This window comes from Protopterus annectens, chromosome 10.part0 (assembly GCF_019279795.1).
Source record: "Protopterus annectens isolate FY-2018-M chromosome 10.part0, PAN1.0, whole genome shotgun sequence".
Classification (NCBI taxonomy): domain Eukaryota; kingdom Metazoa; phylum Chordata; order Ceratodontiformes; family Protopteridae; genus Protopterus; species Protopterus annectens.
In genome coordinates, this window is record NC_056744.1 from 702,119,063 (window position 1) to 702,142,361 (window position 23,299).

Here is a 23,299-nt window from a genome sequence, read left to right on the forward strand (position 1 = left end):
TAAAAGTAAAAAAAAAAGAAATGTACTTATGTGTATGCAGAGTGCTAGGTCCCCCTGCATCATTCCTGGTGTAATATGCAAGTTGTGTGACCGGACTTTAGCGGAGGAGTGGACATTCTCCCGTTGTGCGCTTAGGCATATAGTGCAGAATGGGAGAATTCGCTTTTCTTCGCTGAAGTGCAATCTTGGAGTTGGTATCTTTAAGAAGGGAGGGTGTGGGTGCAGCCCCCCACGTGGGGGTGCAGGGGGGCTTGTCCCCCTGCAAAAACATTAGAAAATAGTTTTTAGTTGTTTGTGATCCCCTGCAGAATTTTGAGTTACTGAAAACACGAGATTCTGGCTTCGAGCTTATGAATTTCGAGCTTTCAGTAATTCGATCTTGTGAAAGGGAACCGATAGCATGCACCCTAGACATGTATTCCAACACATAGTCAAGGGACAAGTCTGTAAAATATCCAGACTATGCACAAATGAAAATTCCTTTATACAGGAATTGGACTCTTTAAAGAATAATTTTCAAGCACGAGGTTATAGTAAAAATGTATTAAAAAAGGAACTGGACAACAGCAGTCTCTATAGAAAACAAAGTACAAAACCATGGTTACACAGAGGTAGAAAATGGCCTAATAAGGTAGATGCACAGGTCCAAAAACCTAATGAAGGTTTGAAAATAAGTTTTACATACAGTAATGATATAGGTAGTATATGTAATATAATTAGAGACAACTGGAGAATTCTTTTAACAGATGAGAATATAACTAGAGTTGTAGGGACACAACCTAGATTTATTTTTAAAAGAAATAAAAATCTGAAAGATATTTTGTGTCAAGAACCCATGCATTTAAAAAAATCAGACATTGCGAAGAATGGAACTTATCCATGCCTACATTGTAAAGCCTGTAAGCACATTCTACAAGGGAACTGTTTTATACACCCCAGGACCAACAAGAATTACTTTTTGAATATGTATGCTGACTGTAACACACAAAATGTTGTCTATATTGCGAACTGTCAACAGTGTATTGCATATTATGTAGGAAAAACAAATTGCAGACTTAAAGATATAATTTTTAAGCATCTGTCAGATATAAGGTTAAGAAAAGAACACAATGCACTGTACAAGCATATAGAATTGCATAGTGATCATGTATTTGCCTTTATGGTTATATGTGTTGTAAATAGAAGTCAAAGAATGTATGACTTATATAATGGAACTGAATACAAAGAGATGCAATGGATTGTTAGACTGGGAGCTGATAAAGCCCCAGGATTAAATGATGTCTTTTTAAAACCAGCTCTAGCAAAAAGGAGGGTAAATTATTTATTTTTATTGGCTGTGTTGTACTATATTAGATGCTATGTTTTTACTAGTGTTTTATCATCTGATGAAGGGATTTACCTGAAAGCACTTATGATACTGCTTTTATTGTTTTAATAAAGTGAAGTTGCTTCATACACAGCGTGGTAGTACTTGCCTCACTTTTGGATTTATTCACATTCAGGCTAGCACCACTTCCACTCACTGAATACAGGACATGCCAAGGCACACACATACTGCAAGGTGGCTGTATGTAGATTAGAACACTTACCTATGAACTGGTACACAGTACAGATCACAATACCCAATGCATGCAGCACAACTCATGCCTGCTAGTGCTATCAGTTTAGAACATATAATGATTGTTGATATCAGAAAGCCTTGGTGTGGTCAGTCATTTGGAGGGCCACATCACCCACTGCAAATAAAATGATGCAAAACCCTAACTATGTCTACCTTACAAAGGCTGTCATATGTATGCCATATGGATATACACACGCACCATGTTGGGCAGAATGAGATTAGAACCTCTACCTATCTAAGCTTATACACTATAGATCACACTACTTATCGCACATGCTATTGCCTTAAGTCTTGTTACTACACTGTCAGCTGGTAGTCTTAAGGTGGCTGACTTCATCAGGCCATGTAGAAGCCAGCAACAAGTTACGGGCCAAAAAGTGCATAACCATTGCAGGTGAACAGCACATGAGGGCAGGGTAGTTGTTCTGCAGGGGTATATACACACATAGACACATGCACACACGCACACACACACACACACACACACACACACACACACACACACACGTGGGCTGCAGTGTGATTAGAACACCTACCTATCTAGGCTTATACACTATAAATCACACTACGTATTGCATGCACCACATGTTCAGTCTGTTGTATATGTGATTGCAGGCACAGTACTTGTGCATTACACAAACTAGGCTTGTACTGAACAGCATCTGTGGCCTGCAGAGTGACATAGGTTCATATTGTTATCTAGCGCAAGTGTCCTAGCAGTGAGATAACTGATGTTATCCTAGTAATGTGTGTAGTTACCAATATGTCTATATGTGGCGGCTTGCAGTTAGATAGGTGACACTGTTGGCATGGACAATGTGCCTTCTCCATGCATGCATTGACACCAGTATACATTACACCACCTGGTAACCTGTGTCCGTCTCTGTAGTGAAGTCCAGCAGGCATAAGAGTCTGTAGGTAAGTGGATTATGTACTGTTGTGCCCTTACTTTGGATCCTTTGAGTAACATTATGGCTGTGTGATAGTGCAGTTAACTCACCATTATTAGGGTATGTCAGACAATGCAGATATTCACACACATATTTCTGTATATAACCAGGATCTATGTATAAATGTGGCTGTGTGTGTATGATATGTATATGTGTTCTGTAGATATATGGGGGAGTCAATGTATCATTTTAATATATACAAAGATATATATCTATTTGACACTACATAGCGATAGACATACTATACATGTGAGAGACAGATATTGACAGACGGATATGTATATGTATATTTCTGTATGTATAGACATCTATACATAATAGGTCATTTCAATGAAGGACCAACGGAATTTTGTTCATTTTTACTAAGTGTACGGGCATGCCCAGTGGGTCTGTCAGTACTTATAATGTGATTCCAAGCCACATATACCTGTATTCCAGTCCGGGATTTTGTATATTACAGACATTAACATCCACCCCAGTTTCTGCAGTAGTGCTCTTCACTCAAAATGTCCACAGCATTCCCCAGCTGTCTGCTGTGCTAAATATGTGACTGGGGTTGGTAATGTGACACCACCAATAGACTGACACTCTGCATACCTCTTAACTGTCCTGATTTTCACTGAATGTTCAGAGTTTTGACTCCTATGTTTGGTCTGTTCCTCACACATTTGTGGATTTCTGGTGCTTTATTGAATGTTGACATCAATACATTCTACTAACTACAAACAATTGTGTGTCAGACTTTACATCCATTAGAATATATGTACTACTGCAACACCTTTACTTCCAGCAAGGTTTATGTGACCAATATTTAAACTGTGTCACTATGTTTGGGCCTTTGTCCCCCCAATATTTCTGGCTTTGTCTAGATTTCTTGCACTAAGAGGTTGTGAGGTATAATATTCTGTGAAAGCACTAACACACTACTACCTCACATGCAAAAGATATGAGTAATTCCAAATTAGAACCATCAATACCATCACCCATGCTAACTTCCCTAGTCCACTGAGCCACACAGGTCACTAAACAGAGAGGGGTCATCCATCACACATTCAACAGCATACATATGTACATTGTTATCATGTATGAAGAGAGACATACAATGTGTGACTGTTATCTATGTTACAGCCCTGAGGTTGCCTGGTCCAATGCTATACCATAGCTAATATTCTGTTAAAGTGGTTATATGACTGCTGTGTTGGGGGTGTGGGGAACAAAAACACATGATCAGCTTGGGTAGACAGCAGACCAAATATCATGTGTGTCCACTGTTTAACATCTCTCTTGCCTGATGTCATGAATATTCCAACCACGAGGCCTAGTGGTTATATGTGTTGTAAATAGAAGTCAAAGAATGGGTGACTTGTATAATGAAACTGAATACAAAGAGATGCAATGGATTCTTAGACTGGGAGCTGACAAAGCCCCAGGATTAAATGATGTTGTCCCCTTAAAACCAGCTCTAGCAAAAAGGAGGGTAAATTATTGATTTTTATTGGCTATGTTGTACTTTATTAGATACTATGTTTTTACTAGTGTTTTATGATCTGATGAAGGGATTTACCTGAAAGCACTTAAGATACTGCTTTTATTGTTTTGATAAAGTGAAGTTGCTTCATATACAGCATGGTAGTACTTGCCCCACTTTTGGATTTATTCACATTCAGGCTAGCACCACTTCTACTCACTGAATACAGGACATGCCAAGGCACACACATACTGCAAGGTGGCTGTATGTAGATTAGAACACTTACCTATGAACTGGTACACAGTACTGATCACAGTTCCCAATGCATGCAGCACAACTCATGCCTGCTAGTGCTATCAGTTTAGAACATATAATGATTGTTGATATCAGCAAGCCTTGGTGTGGTCAGTCATTTGGAGGGCCAAATCACTAACTGCAAATAAAATGATGCAAAACCCTAACTATGTCTACCTTACAAAGGCTGTCATACATATGCCATATGGATATACACACACACACCATGTTGGGCAGAATGAGATTAGAACCTCTATCTATCTATGCTTATACACTATAGATCACACTACTTATCATACACGCCATGGCTTAAGTCTTGTTACTACACTGTCAGCTGGTAGTCTTAAGGTGGCTGACTTCATCAGGCCATGTAGAAGCCAGCAGCAAGTTACGGGACAAAAAGTGCATAACCATTGCAGGTGGACAGCCCATGAGGGCATGGCAGTTGTTCTGCAGGGGTATATACACACATAGACACACACACACACACACACACACACACACACACACACACACACACACACACACACACACACACACACATTTGAGCTGCAGTGTGATTAGAACCCCTACCTATCTAGGCTTATACACTATAAATCACACTACTTATCGCATGCACCACATGTTCAGTCTGTTGAATATGTGATTGCAGGCACAGTGCTTGTGCATTACACAAACTAGGCTTGTATTGAATAGCATCTGTGGCCTGCAGAGTGATATAGGTTCATACTGTTATCTGCATCAAGTGTCCTAGCAGTGAGATAACTGATTTTATCCTAGTTATGTGTGTAGTTACCAATGTGTCTATATGTGGCTGCTTGCAGTTAGATAGGTGACACTGTGGGCATGGACAATGTGCCTTCTTCATGCATGCATTTGCACCAGTATACATTACACCACCTGGTCACCTGTGTCCCTCTCTGTGGTGAAGTCCAGCAGGCATAATAGTCTGTAGGTAAGTGGATTATGTACTGTTGTGCCCTTACTTTGGATCCTTTGATTAACATTATGGCTGTGTAATAGTGCAGTTAACTCACCATTATTAGGGTATGTCAGACAATGCAGACATCCACACACATATTTCTGTATATAACCAGGATGCATGTATAAATGTAGCTGTGTGTGTATGATATTTATATGTGTTCTGTAGATATATGGGGGAGTCAATGTATCATTTTAATATATACAAAGATATATATCTATTTGACACTACACAGTGATAGACATACTATGCATGTGAGAGACAGATATTGATAGATGGATATATATATATGTATATTTCTGTATGTATAGACATTTATACATAATAGGTCATTTCAATGAAGGGCCGACGGAATTGTGTTCATTTTTACTAAGTGTACGGGCATGCCCAGTGGGTCTGTCAGTACTTATAATGTGATTCCAAGCCACATCTACCTGTATTCCAGTCCGGGATTTTGTATATTACAGACATTAACATCTGCCTCATTTTCTGCAGTACTGCTCTTCACTCAAAATGTCCACAGCATTCCCCAGCTGTCTGCTGTACTAAATATGTGACTGGGATTGGTAATGTGACACCACCAACAGTCTGACACTCTGCATCGATCTTAACTGTCCTGATTTTCACTAAATGTTCAGAGTTTTGCCTCATATGTTTGGTCTGTTCCTCACACATTTGTGGATTTCTGGTGCTTTATTGAATGGTGACATCAATACATTCTACTAACTACAAACAATTGTGTGTCAGACTTTACATCCATTAGAATATATGTACTACTGCAACACCTTTATTTCCAGCAAGGTTTATGTGACCAATATTTAAACTGTGTCCCTATGTTTGGGCCTTTGTCCCCCCAATATTTCTGGCTTTGTCTAGATTTCTTGCACTAAGAGGTTGTGAGGTATAACATTCTGTGAAAACACTAACATACTACTACCTCACATGCAAAAGATATGAGTAATTCCAGATTAGAACCATCAATACCATCACCCATGCTAGCTTCCCTAGTCCACTGAGCCACACAGGTCACTAAACAGAGAGGGGTCATCCATCACACATTCAACAGCATACATGTGTACATTGTTATCATGCATGAAGAGAGACATACAATGTGTGACTGCTATCTATGTTACAGCCCTGAGGTTGCCTGGTCCACTGCTATACCATAGCTAATATTCTGTTAAAGTGGTTATATGAGTACACTGCTATGTTGGAGTGGGGGAACAACAGCACATGATCAGCTTGGGTAGACAGTAGTCCAAGTATCATGTGTGCCCACTGTTTAACATCTCTCTTGCCTGATGTCATGAATATTCCAACCACGAGGCCTAGTGAAAATTAAGGAACACATACTATTGGGATGGGTATCAGTTGTCCCATGTGGATGTTAACTCTGACCAAATAGCCCACTATATTTTCTTGCATAACAGCAGCAGATCCATACATATGATACCTTATTATAGTAATCCTTACAAATAGTGTGTAGGTTAGAGACTTACCTTGAGAGTGCAGCAGTTGACAAAACTGTAGTTCAGAGCTGACTCTGTGTGATGCAAGCAGTACACAGCCAATACATGGATAGATGCAGGTTGTGTGGGTTGCCTGGCATCAGCTATTTTATTATATGTATGTGAGTGGGAGTAAGGTGTCAGTCTTTGGGGCCCTAGGCTGTCAGTGAATGTGCTATACATTGTCTCTTAGTGAATGCCAGGGCATACTGGGCATGCCTATGTCTGCCTAGAGGGACATCATCAGGGGACTCCTCCTCTGAGTCCTCTTGTGAGTGTGGCTGTGGTGACTTAGGCACTTGTGGAAGGCTGTGTATCCCTTCCCTATTCTGATCCTGCTGCAGTTGCTTCTACAGGATCATATTGTACAGCATGACACATATTGTGAACATCTGTGCACATGTGGCTGGACAGTACTACAGGGCTCCACCAGATATATACTGAGGCACAGGAACCATGACTTCAGCAACCCAAACACATGCTGTATGATGTTCCTACTTTGTGCGTGTGCCTCATTATGGCATTCATCCGTGGATGTGTGTGCATTTCTGATAGGTGTAATCATCCTTGGTTCCAGTGCGTAGCCATCATCCCCCACTAAATGGTCGCGTGGGATGTCCCCCATAGCAAACATGTGGTGCAGCTGTGATCTGTGGAGCCGTGATAGCTGCCATGGCTGCCAACACATACATTCATGATATTGCCCTGTGCATTGCACATGATCTGTCAGTTGATGGAGTGGTACCCCTTGCAGTTGACAAAGATTCTACCCTCCCCACCTAGTGGTGCCTTGATGTGTACATGAGTACAATCTATGGCACCCAGTACCTAAGGGTGGTGTGCTACATGGTATAAGAGTTGCATATTGCTGTCCCTCATCTCAGGGGTGAGGGAAAATATATGTGTTCACTAGCATGTGGTAGCATGGCATCCAGGAATTTGTGGAGTACCCTGGAGGCTGATGACTGTGAGACCCCCCATCATGTCCCCAGTTGGTTTTTGGAAGGTACCTGTGGCTATTATCCTAAGGGCTACACATACCTTTGTTTCCACTGGGATGGGTTCCCCTCTGTTGGCTCTGGGCCTGAATGGAGGGTGGCAGAGCTCAGTGAGTTCTTGCTGTATGTCCCTGTCCATCCTGAAGTACTCTACAATTTATGTAGCTCCCGGAAAGTTACCCTGGGCCTGAACACTCTTCTCCTTCTCTGCCTAGGCCTACTGTCAGTAGCAGCAGCAGTAGCATTGACTTCAGCATATAACACATACAAATGTAGCAGACCTGCAGCAGCCCCTAGCATTCTTTCAGTTAAAATTCCCAAGTCTGTACTCTAATGGTGCAGAGAATGGGGCAAAAATCAGATTGTAGGGTGTATGCATACTTTATAGTGCTCTACTGTAGGTGTTACCTGCATGCTTGGCTCCCTATGATGCAGTGTACCTGCCTAATATGTCATTGACATCACTTAATGTTCATAGTTGAAGTTAAGCAAAGATCAACTCTAATTAATACATCACTGGCCTTTTAATACTCCGGGTACTGCGGAGCACCACGCAAATGCATGCCCTGTAGGTAAACAGTGTTTAGCAGTCAGTGCACACACACACACAAACTTCCACACTTAGCACAGCGATGCGATGTGCAAACACGTGAAAATACATACCTTGTAGGTAAACAAAGCTTAGATGTCAGTGCACACACACCCTCAGGCTTCCACACTCAGCATGGCAGTCTGGCACACAAACAGGCACAGCTAAGCTCCAATCAGCTTAAAAGTTATTGGACACACTCTTTCTTGATGTCAGCTACCTCCTCTGTGGACACCAACATGGTTCTCTGCCTACACAGAGGGGATATGTGGACACAGTTACCCCATTATGTTATTCAGTAACATAACCTCATTTGCATAGGGATCCATGCTCACAGCCTGGATACTACATGCTTCCTGCATGCAGGGTCCTATAATACATTTCTGTCTCATGATATTAATATTTGATTTTTCCACATTTTTATAAGGCATTTGCACACTGTGGTGAGCCATGCAAACATGCTAAGATTATTAATCAAAAATCATGGTAATATAGTTACTGTAACTTTTGGAACACACAGAGGATAGCTTTGCTCATATCTGTGTGTGCTATGCCATTTCTGTCAATCTACCTACATTTTTACAGTCCCTTTTGTCTGTCTACAGTCCTGTACACAGACTCTTTCCATGTACACTACAGACACTGACAAGGGGTCTGCTGAGCCACCTATCTGCTTGCTGGATCACTCTACCTGCTGTATTTGCATGAGATTCACCTGCTTATGAGGTGATTTGCATGCCATGGAAGTGTCCTTGTTGGTGGACACATGTGCGCCACTCAGCAGCACTTAATGAATCTAAAAATGTTCGCACACATGTTAGCAGCATGGCAAAATGCGTACATGGGAAAAAATGTAGGCTTTATTAAATACCCCCCCCCCAAAGTCTTTTCTGTTGATAATACAACCACTGAAGTCACTTCTCATGACAAATTATTAGAGAAGATAGTGAATGATAATCTTAAATGTGATCTGCATAAACAAAATTTCATAAGAAAAACTCTTCAAAAACTAGGGATGCTTTATAGAGCCAAAAACTTTCTCACCAACACAACTAAAGCTACACTTGCCACTACTTATCTCCTCCCCACACTTCATTATGGTGCTCCCATCCTTACCAACCCTCAGGCATCACAAAAATTAAAACCTGAACAATGCTATATCAAAGCTGATAAATATGCAGCAAATACCCCTTTCAGAACCCACCTCTATATAGCATGAAAAGGCCTAAATTGGTTAGAACTACCCCATGAACTACATATACACAGCTTCTTACTACCTATAGCAATCCATCTGCTTGTCCAGCATTAAATAAGTTTCTACACAACTATGTTCCCAGTCAGCCATTAAGATCCAGTTACCAAAAACTCCTGTCTGGCAGCAAACCTATTAAATCTGTTATGCATTGTCTGTACTCGTACCATGTTGCTAAGGCCTGGAATTCCTTATTTGTATCCATCAGGTCAATACCCTCCCTCCCATCCTTCAAAATTATTCTGAAAGATTTTCTAGCCAAAAGCTGGTGCTGTTTTTGCTCAATACCAGGGTAAACTGTATCCCTAAATGTGAACAGATACCTATTGCTGCCTTATATCTCCTTACTCTCCCTTCTTCATCCACTCCTTGCTTCCAACAATATCTCTCCCCTGGGCTTTCTCTCTAAATATACCACATGCCTGCTTTTCTCTCACTTCATATTGCAATTCCTGTTTGTAATATACTAATTAACCTTTATTTTCTCTATAAACTTGCTAAAATTTCTCTAACTATTAAATCATTGTCATATAACGTGTATCTACTTTTAACCAATGTTTCCATATTATGTCTAATTTGGTATTATTATTTAAACTGTAGTTGTTTTTTTGTATTATTTTTAAAGAAAGTAAAAGTGTTGTTCTGAAAATGTTTTGTAATACTTTGGAGCTTTTCTTCCTGGACATCTGCTGAAAAGTAACTCCTACACAGTTGGGCTTTCATGGTAATCAAATGTCAATAAATAAATAAATACATTTTGATGTCAGATAAGAACTACATGCCCCACAAATTTTGACCACTTCCCTGCATCAGGATATGTTGCAAGTTCTATTTAATGTACAACTTGCTTATTTTTCTATTATCTAACATGACAACCATAATATATCAGTCTCATACATTTTCATTTTAATTTGGTCACTGTTTTGATGCTGGAATCTCTTCAGTAATGCTGTTACAGTCATTCAACATCATAACAAAATGCTTCCTTATGGGTCACTTTAGCCTTCCAGTTTGTTTTTTCTGCACTGTCTTCTTGTTCAGATAAATATCTACATTAAAACAGCATACCAACTAGGATCCTGTAAAATTCTTTAGCATAACTACTCCTGTCACATCTTCCAATTTTCTTTCTTCAACACTGTACATATGGCATTATTGGAGTGCTTCTGATGAAGGCCATACAACATTTTTATTGCCCTCTTCTGTACTGTCTCTATCCATTCTATGCCTTAGTGAATATAACATCTCTAGAACTCTGCAAAGTACTTCTAAGAAGGTTTTTCAGAAGTTGATACAAAGAGATAATAACTTTGAAATTTGTACTATCTATGCATGGGGTGGCCGCGGTGGTACAACTGCCACCTCACAGCAAGAGGTTCTCTGGTTCAATCCTTGGCTGGGATGCCTTCTGTGCGGAGTCTGCATGTCCTCTCTGTGGTCACGTGGGTTTCCTACGGGTGCTCCAGTTTCCTCCCACATCCCAAAGACATGCTGTAGGTGGATTGGACTCTCTAAATTGGCCCTAGGCATGAGTGCATGCATGTGTGTGCCTTCTGTGGAAGGTTGGGCGCCGGGCTGGCAACTCGACACTGTAAAACTCCACTGCCAATCATGAGCGGACAGGTGATCTGCTGTGGCGACCCCTAACCGGGAAAAGCCGAAAGTAGAAGAAGAAATGTCACTATCTATGCATAGTCGTCCTACACCTGTCTTTGTTACACCGCTTGATCACTTTTAAATCACCTGAAATGAATCCCTCACATAGGTTTCTACATTTATTGTTGCTAATTTTTGCCTTTCAGTTGTTTCTTCCTAGATTCATTAATACACCTTTTGGAACTTTGAAACATGTGTGTGTGTGTGTGTGTGTGTGTGTGTGTGTGTGTGTGTGTGTGTGTGTGTGTGTGTGTGTGTGTGTGTGTGTGTGTGTGTGTGTGTGTGTGTGTGTGTGTGTGTGTGTGTGTGTGTGTGTGCATGTGTATGTGTTTATGTTTGTCTGGTGTGTGTGTGTGGTATATGCTTGTATATATTCTAACATGGTAACTGCATGTGGATGGCAGTCTAAGATATTATCTGCTGCATGCACAATAATAGAAGCTGCATTTTCCAGGGGTCAAATTACCTTAGAGAAACACAGAGCATTCTGTACAGAAAGGGAAGCTCAAAAAGAGACAGGTGTCCTAGGTGGCCAATTGGCAGCAACTTACCTTGAGTTTAATAATAAGTGTGGTAGCAATTAAGAGAGCTAGATTCCAGATCCCTAAGGAGAAGACTAGAGCAGTCTCAACTAACATCTGGTTGGAGAATTGTAATTACAGGTGTCAGAAGTAGTATTTCTACCAATTGGTTGCTCTGTCTTGGACAATGTGGAAAAAGAAGGTTCCAGCCTAAAGGAAAGAAACCTGTTGTTACTACTTACCTAGAGAGACTGGAAAGGAGCTGTGTTTATACTATTTTATGCTGAAAATGTGTTGGTATGCTGGGAAAAAAACTACTGAACTATTATTCAGAAACTATGTAATCTCCTATGAATACTGCTGTGTGTTTTTGCACTGTAATGTGATCTCAGTTGGAGCCTTGAAATAAAATAATTACTTGTGAACTGTTCCACCTCCCCAAATTGTAAATTGGAGGGTTCTTCCCTTAACAGTTGTTTTATAAGATAAGCTAATATAAACTATATAAAAATGGCTCTAGAGACTGTAAAATATTTTTTTCTTTCTACAAACTGCAAGTTATAAATGAATCATAGCTGCCAGCATGCTATTTTGAATAATTCCCCCAAACTGTGAATGGGTTAATCTTAAAGAAGATATGGATAACTGCTGCTAACTGCTGCTAACTATTCTCTGCCTTGGGATATGAACAATGTGTACTGCAACATTGTATCTATACAAGTATACTGCAACATTGTATTTATATGAGAAGATGCAGTCATGTCAGATGAAAAATGTTGCTAGTGAAAGAATGATAATAACACCATTCTGTCAATATGAAAATATTATACCAGCCAAAAGGATTCTCATACAAGGTAAATGTTGTTTCTAAAGACTGACCTCTTAGGTTTGTGCATGCTATAAGTATTGTGGTTGGACTGTGTCAATATTCTAAATGGAAAATATTATTGCGTCCCCAGTAAAAGCTATTACAGTGGCCAACCCAATACCTAATTAATATGCAAGAAAGAAATGAAAAACAGACACAAAGAGTCTGCAGCAACAGAGAGTCACCACAGTGAACTAATTGTCCATGTTACTGATTATCATAAAATCCAGAATGCTCCTGAAGAGGAAGGGAACTGAAAACAATGCGGAGGGCTATTTTATGGCTTTTGAAAGATGTGATGAGAGAAGGTGGGCTCCATGGTGAATGGGCAAGAGTTTTATCTTCACATCTAACTGGAAACCCCCGTCAAAGCTTATATGAATCACAGAGACATTGATACACATGACTTCATAAAGTTAAAGTGGGAAATTTCAGCCAGAGCATGTACCTCATCTAAAGTACAAGCCCTTAAGCTTCATAACTGGACATTTTTGATGAACAGAGCAGTTAGGTCACAAATGGATCATTTAATTCTAGTTTTAAGGCTATAGTTAGAACCTATAGTGGACAATGTAAATAGAATTCTGGAGATTCTGTCCATCAATACTTTAAATGAACATTCCATGCCACTTAAGAAAGTGAGTATTTCAGTGTGACCATAAGTCTTCTGAACACTTAGATCTAACACTTAAAATGAGAGCAGGGCAGACCTATACTATAAGGGACAGGAAATTTTTAATCCAAGCTCCACTCAACTGTGAAAGTAGATCAGTTGTATACCTGGCCCTTTGCGATTGCTGTCCCTCATTCTATCTGGGGAAGACTGATAGACTTACATATGTATGCAATTAAGAAAAATTCTGATGTTAATGCTTTGGCTAAACACATTGCCAGCCATCCTGGGCACTCTTTCTCGTTTATGGCCATAGACCTAGTGACCAATAACATCCGGGGAGGCCCAATAACTTTACTCTTAAATGAAAACTGTAACATCTCAGCAGTACTCAAGTTGAGGAGTTATTTAAGGTAGTACCTTCCTATGTATGTATACCTTAATTACTTTTGCATACATATGATTTTTCCCAGAATACATATAATATATTTTTTGTTTCTGACTTCATGTTTTTGTTTCTGACTTCATGTGGTGTGCCTTTGGTGTAGCACTTCCCATGTTTATTACTGTCTAGATTTTAATTATTACTGTTGTTTATACAATAATATCTTTAAGGCACATAGATGCTCATTATGCTTTATACTTATAATGGATTACCATTACTTTTTTAACAAGATTTAATCCATTACTGCATATTACATTTACTTTTTATGAGTTGCTATTTGAATGACCTTTTATGTTGAATTTTCACTTTAATGTCATGATTTCATTTACATATTTTAAGAATTTTAAATATGTTATTTTAATTTTTATGCTTACTTTCTTGGTAACATTTCACACTTTGAAATGGTTATTACTAACATGAATTAATGTTTGTATATTTTTTTGAGGAACAAGTTGTTCTTGTGAAGGTTTATACCTGCTTTCCAATTACTACAATGAGTTTTACCTTGCTATGTTGTCATTTCCCTTTTGCCTTGTATAAAATTACCTCATTGTTAATTTGTTTTCTCTGAGGAAGCTGCACCTTAGTGCGGCGCGTTGTGATAAATAAAATTCGTTAAGACTACCTACTTGTTGTTGCTGGTACAAGGGCTCCGTGGTACGTTTTTGGATTTCAACTGTTTTTTGTCATTTGCATTTGCCACTTAGTTGTTTAAGTACAGCATTTGTTATTATGTGAAACTATAATACCTAAAGCTGACATCCACATGAAGGATTAGTAATGAGTAGTCACTTAAGCATGTGTCAGTGCTAGTAAACAAAAACTACTGCTTTCATAACTCATTTCTTTTAAATATCCTAAAACAGGGTACATTGTGAAGTATCGTACAACTATTGTATCTTGTAGAAACTAACAATATTACTCAGAAGGCTATTAAAAAAGTGTGCCTGAAAGTGTACCAATGGAATGTGATAATGATTAACTTTGACTTTTAGGAATATAGACTGCATTCTGTAAATTTTCTATAATAAATCTCATCAAATGTGGTATTATACTAGAAGGAAAAGTTACTAGGATTGACAGACATTAAGACAGATCGTTATACTAGTTAAATCACATTATGTGTGTAAGCATAAAACAACTAGCAACCAGAAAACTAAACAAAAAAGCATTTACAAGGCCAAAATAAAGAGTACCCTTTAACATATGTAGAAATACAAATTGTTTTTACAAAGTATTACATTCAGTAGCTTTAGTGCCTAATCCACTGCATGATGCTATTATTGGTCAAGACTTTGGTTAATTTACTAGCAGACAGATTTAGCTCAAACTTCACCCTCTTCCCCTCCAGTATCTTCAGATGTCACACCCCATCTACATGCCTCAAATTACCTTAGAACAAGCTCTCAAGGTGCTCTCTAAGACCAAGAACAACTGCACCTATTGGGTAGATAACATACACAGCTGCCTACTGCCTGGTCATTGTGATATATGTGTTGTCTGATCCAGCTCAGAAGCTATTCAATATCAACCTCCAAACTGGTTTTGTGCCAGATAAATGGAGTAGAGCTAAAGTCATTTCTTTGCACAAAGGTAGGGTTTCAGTGGTCCTAGATAATTATAGACCTATAAATCTAATCAGTCTCTTCTGGAGGGCTATGAAAAAGATCATTATGGAATTAATAGATAATAATCTAGGTAACCTACAGACTCTCAACTCAACCCAGTCTGCATTCATCAAGGGCAGGCTTCTTAGAAACAGTTACTGAAAGCAACGGATGAGGGCAAAATGGTGCACACCACATATCTAGCCAGACAGTTAGTGAAATGAAACCCAAACTGAAAAAAAAATAATTTCAAAATTTATTCTTTTTAGTGAAGGAGTCAGATGAAGGGGAGGAACGTATACCTGTCTGCTTGGGAGAATAGTTTACAGTTATTCACCATCCTGTTTATACTCTGCTTAACACAGATGGGTTGTCCTAGGTGTACCCACTCCACTAAAGCTAGAACAGTAAACCTATGCTGGAGGGTCATGTGGCATGGTAACATTGCCTGAACAAAAACCTAGGATATTCTCTGCTGCAGGCACAATACCGAGCTTTTGTTTTTCAAAGGAAAAGCTACTGATAGCTCAGAAGAAGGCATGCTTCCTTGTTTTACTTGGCTCCAATCTGCCTTGAGATAAATAATAGGTGTGATAGTAATGAATTAAGTTATTTTAAAGATCCCTGGGGAGAGGAGTAGAAGAGTCTCAACTTAGAGCTGAGTGGAAAAATATAATTACAGAAAACGCTTTCTAATCTCATTGTTGCATTATTTTAGAGTGGCTGAATGGAGAATATTCTGACCTAATGGAAAGAAACCTATTGCTAATAGTGACACGGTGAGACTGTAATAATGCTTTAAGCTGTATCCCTGAAGCAAAGTCCAACCTGCTTGTGAACTGTATTGATTTCCCCCTCCATATGTTTTAAGATGGTGGATTTTGCATAATAAACTAATAATAGCCATAACAAACTGGCTGCATAGACAACTTAATTGGTCTCCCTTCGTCATATGTGAGTGTGTGTGTGTGTGTGTATATATATATATATATATATATATATATATATATATATATGTGTGTGTGTGTGTGTGTGTGTGTGTGCGCGCGCTTATGTGTGTATGATTAATTATTTATTTATCATTTGATGACTGGGTTAGTCCTACTAGGCTAATAATCCCTTTTAAGGGAAGACAGAATGTGATATTTGTACCAACTAGGGAAAATTTGGTGAAGGCACAGGGGAAATTCCTCTACTATTTAAAATGCAATGGGATCTGTCACATCCACCTGAGCTACCAGCAGTAAAGGCAGGTGGAACCTCTGTTTACTACCTTATCTGAAGAATGGCACATTCAGAACATCCCCTAATGCTTCACTGCAGTGTCAGCAATAGAAAATGAATCCAATCACCTGGGGTGGGAATACAACCTCAGCCTTCTAATCTTCCAGCATAAAAGCAGAGTGTGCTACCTTCTGAGCCACTAATACTGTCAGAATATATATAGATAGATAAATATAGTCATGAGTGTTTATGTGTGTATGTGTTTGTGTGCATGTGGGAGTGTGTGTTTGTTTGTGTATATTCATGTGTGTCTACATATTTGTGTAAAGTATGAAAACTCTTTCTGGCTCCTTACCCTACATTACCACAGATATAACAATCTAATACTCACAGCAGTAAAATTTGTTTTGTTAACACCTTGTTGAAAGTAGAATAGAATCCTCCTGCAAGGCAGGGGAGCATTGCTGGTAGCATATAAGGGCACACAAGCAGTGAGAACTAAGGGCATGGATCAGGGGTGTGTTTGGTCAACAGCTGTTTAGTCAACTGTCAATGACTGACTAAGCAGCTGGTCAACAGGTGTCTGAACTGTCATGATTCCTGAGGTTGGGGAATATACCTTGTTTGTGTGATCTCAGAGTTAGTATAGATAGTTTTCAGGGAGTGTGGGGGGCATGTAGAGGGGTTTGCCCCATGAAAAAAATTAGGTTTTTATTTGATCTTTTTGTCTTTAAATTTTGCATGTGCTGAGAATGTCTCTTGGCGCATATATATATATATATATATATATATATATATATATATATATATACATATATGTATATATAGGTTCTTTTTTAAAGATCAGGGGTGTGTTTGGTCAACAGCTGTTTAGTCAACTGTCAATGACTGACTAAGCAGCTGGTCAACAGGTGTCTGAACTGTCATGATTCCTAAGGTTGGGGAATATACCCTTGTTTGTGTGATCTCAGAGTTAGTATAGATAGTTTTCAGGGAGTGTGGGGGGCATGTAGAGGTGTTTGCCCCATGAAAAAAATGAGGTTTTTATTTGTTCTTTTTGTCTTTAAATTTTGCATGTGCTGAGAATGTCTCTTGGCGCATGAGTAGTTGCATGTCGATGTTAGCATTCTCAAGATTTTTACATCAATGTTTTGCATGTCAGTGTTGGGTGTATTAAATGTTCGTAACACACACACACACACACACACACACACACACACACACACACACACACACACACACACACACACACACACACACACACACACAGTAGTATAGCAATTTCAACTGGTCCCTTTAAATGAGCTTGGTAGTATAGTGGTGTATGGTCCTTTTAAGGATTCTATTTCAGAAACAGGCAAGAAAGAAAGAGTTAATGAGAGATATCTGCACACACAGATATCTTATTTATTTATTTATTTATTATTTATTTTACATTTGTTAACCGGGCTGGTCTAACTGGATATATTTCCATTTTCAGTAGAGGCCCGGGGAGAAAAGCTCCACAGTAACATGAGAAAAAAAAAATTATGAATAAAAAATAAGAGAACAGTAGTTACCAAGTCATACTATTTAAGCAAACACAATATTCAAAAGAAATTTTTACACAAATATAAAGAAGACTTTAGTTAAGTTAAAAGTAATTAGAGAGCCTTAGGTAAAGAGAAATCTGCTAATTATGAAACATAATACCTGAAAGGAATAAGACACTCTTACCTTAAAATATTTGAGGTTGTTTACAATATGTTCCCAGTTTAATTCATTTCCTGTTTGTGACAATATAAGACCGTTACCACTACCCAGGGGTAAGTAGTGTTAAAAGGTGTGGGGAGGCAGTAAAGAGAAAATGGCAAAAGAGAAAGTGGACAATTAGTCAGGGTAACAGCATCGGCATAACCAATGTGTTTTAAGATATTGCTTGAGCCTATGTTTAAAGAGTGGAAAGGAGGGAAGTGAAGTTAGATCTAATGGCAACATGTTCCAATATTTTCCAGCAGTATTAGAAAACAAGGAGTCGCCTGCTAAGTTATTAGACTTGCAAATGTTAGCCAGTAGTTTAGTGGAAGAGCGTAAGGAATTGAGGTTAGCATAGGGGGTAATAAGGTTGGAGAGTATCATTGTGTTGTCAGGTTGGTAGAATATCCTATGAACAATGGTAAGTTGGGAAAGTATCAGAATGTTTTTTAGTTCAAGCCAGTCTAGCTGTTGTAGGTTCAGACAGTGGTGAGTTCTAAATGGGTTCCCAGTGGCAAACCTAGCAATATTATTATAGGAGTTAGCCAGTTTAGTGAGATTATTTTTCTTCTGGTTAGTATATATGGGGGAAGCATAAAGGAGAGTGGAGATTAGATGGGAGTGGGCAATTGTAGTTCTGGCTGTTGGTGTTAAGAAGTGTTTTATTCTATATAGGGAGCCCAATTTTCTATTCACGGTTTTTATTGTGTTATTTATATGATGATCAAATGTAAGGTTATTGTCAATTAAGACTCCTAATAGTTTGGCGGTAGAGTCGGGGGTTATAATGGTGCCATTATTTGATTTGATAGAGAAATTTATCATAGGGGACTTACTGTTAGGTGTGAAGAGTAAGAGCTTGTTTTTTTTTGGCATTCAAAGGAGATAATGTTTTAAGAACCATGCCTCGACTGAGTTAAATACTGTCTGGGTTAGGGATTGAAGTTCAGATGTGGAGTTGGCAGAACATATGAGTGTGGAGTCATCTGCATATTGTATGCAGGTAGCTTGAGGGATTGCTAAGTGAAGGTCATTGATGAAAACTGAGAATAGAAGTGGACCGAGAATGGAGCCCTGAGGGACTCCGAGGGAGACTGGCAGGTGGGAAGATAGTTTATTCTCCCAAAGGACTGCTTGTTGCCTATTGTTAAGATAGGACTTAAACCAGAGAATATCCTTGGTGTCAAGAGCAAGGGATTCAAGAGTTTTTAGGAGAAGGGGGGTGGTTGACCATGTCAAAGGCTTTTGACAGAGCAATAAAAAGAGCTGATGAGAGGATGTTGTTATTACGTTTTTTATTGATGGAGTCGGTGAAAGATAGGAGGGCTGTGGTGGTACTATGAAATGGCCTGAAGCCATGCTGACAGTTAGCTAGTATATTATGTTGGGTTAAGTGGCTAATTAGATGATGGTGAATGCATTTTTCCATAACTTTTGCTAAGGGTGATAAGAGAGCTATAGGCCTGTAGTTGGAATACTCATTGGAGTCTTAATCATCTTAAAACTCTATGCTATGATTTAGAGCAGGATTGTGTTATTAGGGCCTGAAGAGTGTTTTAAGTGACTTCTAAAATGTTGCTTATATTTATTTATTATTTGTTTACTTGGACAGTCTGACTGGGACAGAGCCCATTTTCAGCAGAGGTCCAGGGAGAAATGCTCCAGAGGCATGTCTTTGGAACGTGGGAGGAAACCCAAGCAAACACTGGGAGGATATGCAGACTCCACACAGAAGGCACTCCAGCCAAGAATCAAACTGGAGAACCTCTTGCTGTGTGGCAACCATACTAACCACTGCACCACCCAATATCAGCAGAAAGAAAGAAGGTAATCCAGACAACATCACTATGAGAGTGGAATTTGAATGAAGCAGAGGAGAAATCAGATGTTTTTTTTTCCCTGCCTTGTGAAAAGAATACATATTTTGTTTTTTGGCAACTAGAAACAAGGCTGTTGTAATGATGCAAGGTCTCTGTAAGATCTATTCATTTTATTTTGCCATCTACTGTGCTTGAAACCAGTCTATAAGGGACTACTCCATCTGAATGTAAATAAATACCGCTTTCAAATTTAAGTGTGAAAAGCCTGTGGAGCAGGAACCTGAGAAGAGAATTTATTTCGATTGCAGACTGAACTGTGTGCTTCCTGCATAGTGCAACAGTGCTTTGTATTAACTTCCTTCTTTATCCTTTGAGATGATTTTTTAAATGATTGTTTAAAGTTATAAGTAACCTTGTTGTCTACATGCTTTTGTACAACAGGGAGATACACATCTATCTATCTATCTATCTATCTATCTATCTATCTATCTATCTATCTATCTATATATCTGTTTATTGTCTCACTGAAATTTAGTTTTATCACTTTTTTTTAATTATTTTATGACAATGTTTCTGGTATGGAGCTTAAGGCAGAAACAATGTTCATTTCATTATGCATGCCTAGGGTCTGAACAGAACTAATTATACACATATTGTCTGTTTCTTATGGAATTTTAAATTTCCTTTAGTTAGAACAGTGTAGATGGTACACGTTATCTCATTTTTCCTCAGTTGTTGTTGTGTCTTTCGGCTTTTCCTGGTTAGGGGTCGCCACAGCAGAACTCCGGTCTGCTAATGATTGGTAGTTGATTTTTACGTGCCGAGTTACCAGCCCTGATGCACAACCTTCAATGAAGGTATGCCCATTCACGCATGTCTCCACGCAGAAGACGCTCTTGCTGAGAATCGAACCGGACAGTATCTTACTGTGAAGCGACAACGCTACCGCAGCACCACCACCATCTCTTATTCTTAGTTACCCATTAACTCATTCATTGACCGGCATTTGCCTAGCAGGTTACAGATGGCACTTGAAGTACAAATGCCTAGTTAGGTGCTTTAAAAGGATTTGTCTAGATAAATAAAATAAAATAATAAGAAAATTAGAAATTAAAATAAAAAAAAAATTAAAATTAAAAAAATTAAAATTAGAACAATAAGAGATTAAAGCATGGGACAGCATGAAAGGAACAGGAGTGGTCTGAATGAAAATAGCATGAGAAATAAATATGTGCTCATTATAGCAGTTAACACAGATGATTAAAACTATAAATTGTTAATAAGTTTCTTCCTGTAGTCCAGGGTCTGAATCCTTTGGCCTTCATTTACCTACTGTGTGACCCTGAGAAAATTTCTTAACTAGACAGTTCTCTGGGGTAATTAGGAAACTGGATAAGGCTCCTTAATGTTTTCCTACACTGCATTTGTACTATCTATGTACCTATGAAACTATGTAGAGCAGGATTTAGAATCAGGGAGATCTGTAATTGCAGAGGCTGTGGGGTCTGCAAAAGAATACACAATCTTCAGAGGAGAATACAGGAACTAGAGATAGTAGTAGATTCAGTAGTCAGTTGAGAAAGAGAAGTGTAGGAAGAGAGAGAAGGCAGTTACAGGAGTGCAGCCGACAGGATGGGCTAGAAAATTATCAGAGGAATAAAGCCATCATAAAGGAGGACATGGAGAGAGGTTGTCAGAGAAATGAAGGTAATCACTGTGGCATAGAGTAAGGTAAGGTGTGAAAGTGCAGGATGCAGCCATGGAAGAATAGATAGGTAAGAGGAAGCCACTGTGCTGTTGTGGGACAGGCTCTGAAAGCAGTAACAACAGATCATGTGGAAGTACAGATAGAAATTAAAGTAATGGAAGACTAAGGAAGGCTTCTAGGAAAAGTATAAAAAGGATGAGAACTGGGTCAGGTGCAGCAACTAGCATGGACAGTGAGGTCGGATAGAGGAGCTGGAAGTGAAGGAGAAGGTTTGCAGATAGTTGAGGTAGTGGCATGTGAGAGGAAAAAAGGGACAGAGAATAGGATTTTCTTAATGGAAGTCTCAGTCTCCATGCAGATTAACAGCCTTGGTAAGGGAGACTAGAAAAAACACATTACACTGAAACTGAGTTCAGGGATTAAATTGAGCAAGAAGGGTGAGTCTGTGAGCAAGCTGGTCACCAGTGAGACAGGTAATTGCACACTAAAATACATATAGGCCCTAATTATCAATCAGAAGAGACAGCTGAGGTGGCAGCAAGCAGGGATAAGGAGTTGCAAGAGAGATGCCCAGATAGGAATTTACACGTAGAATTATCTGAAGAGGTACCTGTGTTAGCAGCCAGCATATTAAAAAAATAAAAGATCAGGATGTATAATGACTGGTCACCCTATGTGACTATTGTAGGAGGACGGGGAGACCTAACAACCGGATCTATGCCAGTGATACATTCCATCTAAGCCAACAGGGGCAGCGGCATGCAGAGAAATGTTGAACAGCTGCATTTCAATGACTGCATCTTTAAACTAAGGTGGTAGAATGGTACCATGGATTTAGACAAAAGATGGTAGATGAGCAGTAGAAAGAAGAAAAAACGATTTAGGATAAGAGAATGGTGATTCAGGGCATGACTGGTTAGTAATGTCTTACAGTACAAGGCATACTGATAGGATGTTGAGTTAGCAGAAGAAAGTGATGCAGGAGGGGAACATGGGCTTGGCTAGTATTACAAAAATATGGCTAGCAAGATGTTGGGGGAGATAAATGGAGATACCCAGGTACAGACTGCTCAGAAAAAAACAGCAAATGAACTTATGGAAAAGGAGTAGCAACATGCATAAAAAAGGACATCAAGTAGAAGTTAGAGTCTATGACTAGCACTGCCCCATGAAGAAGCAAAGGAAAGTACAGGGTCAGAATAAAGGGTAAGCACCCAAGTGGTTAAGGTACTGCAAGGAGGGAAGGCTGGCAGACTGACACAGTGCACTGCCTCCCTGGCACATCAAGAAAAGAGGATGAATGTATAAAATGGAGAATAAGAGACAGAAGTATGAGGAAAAGGGTGACATCCAAGGAGATCCAAATCTGCAAGGAGCAAACTTGGAGATTCCAGCTACTGGATGCAGAATGAATGGGTTTTCACTACATGTAACCCAGAAT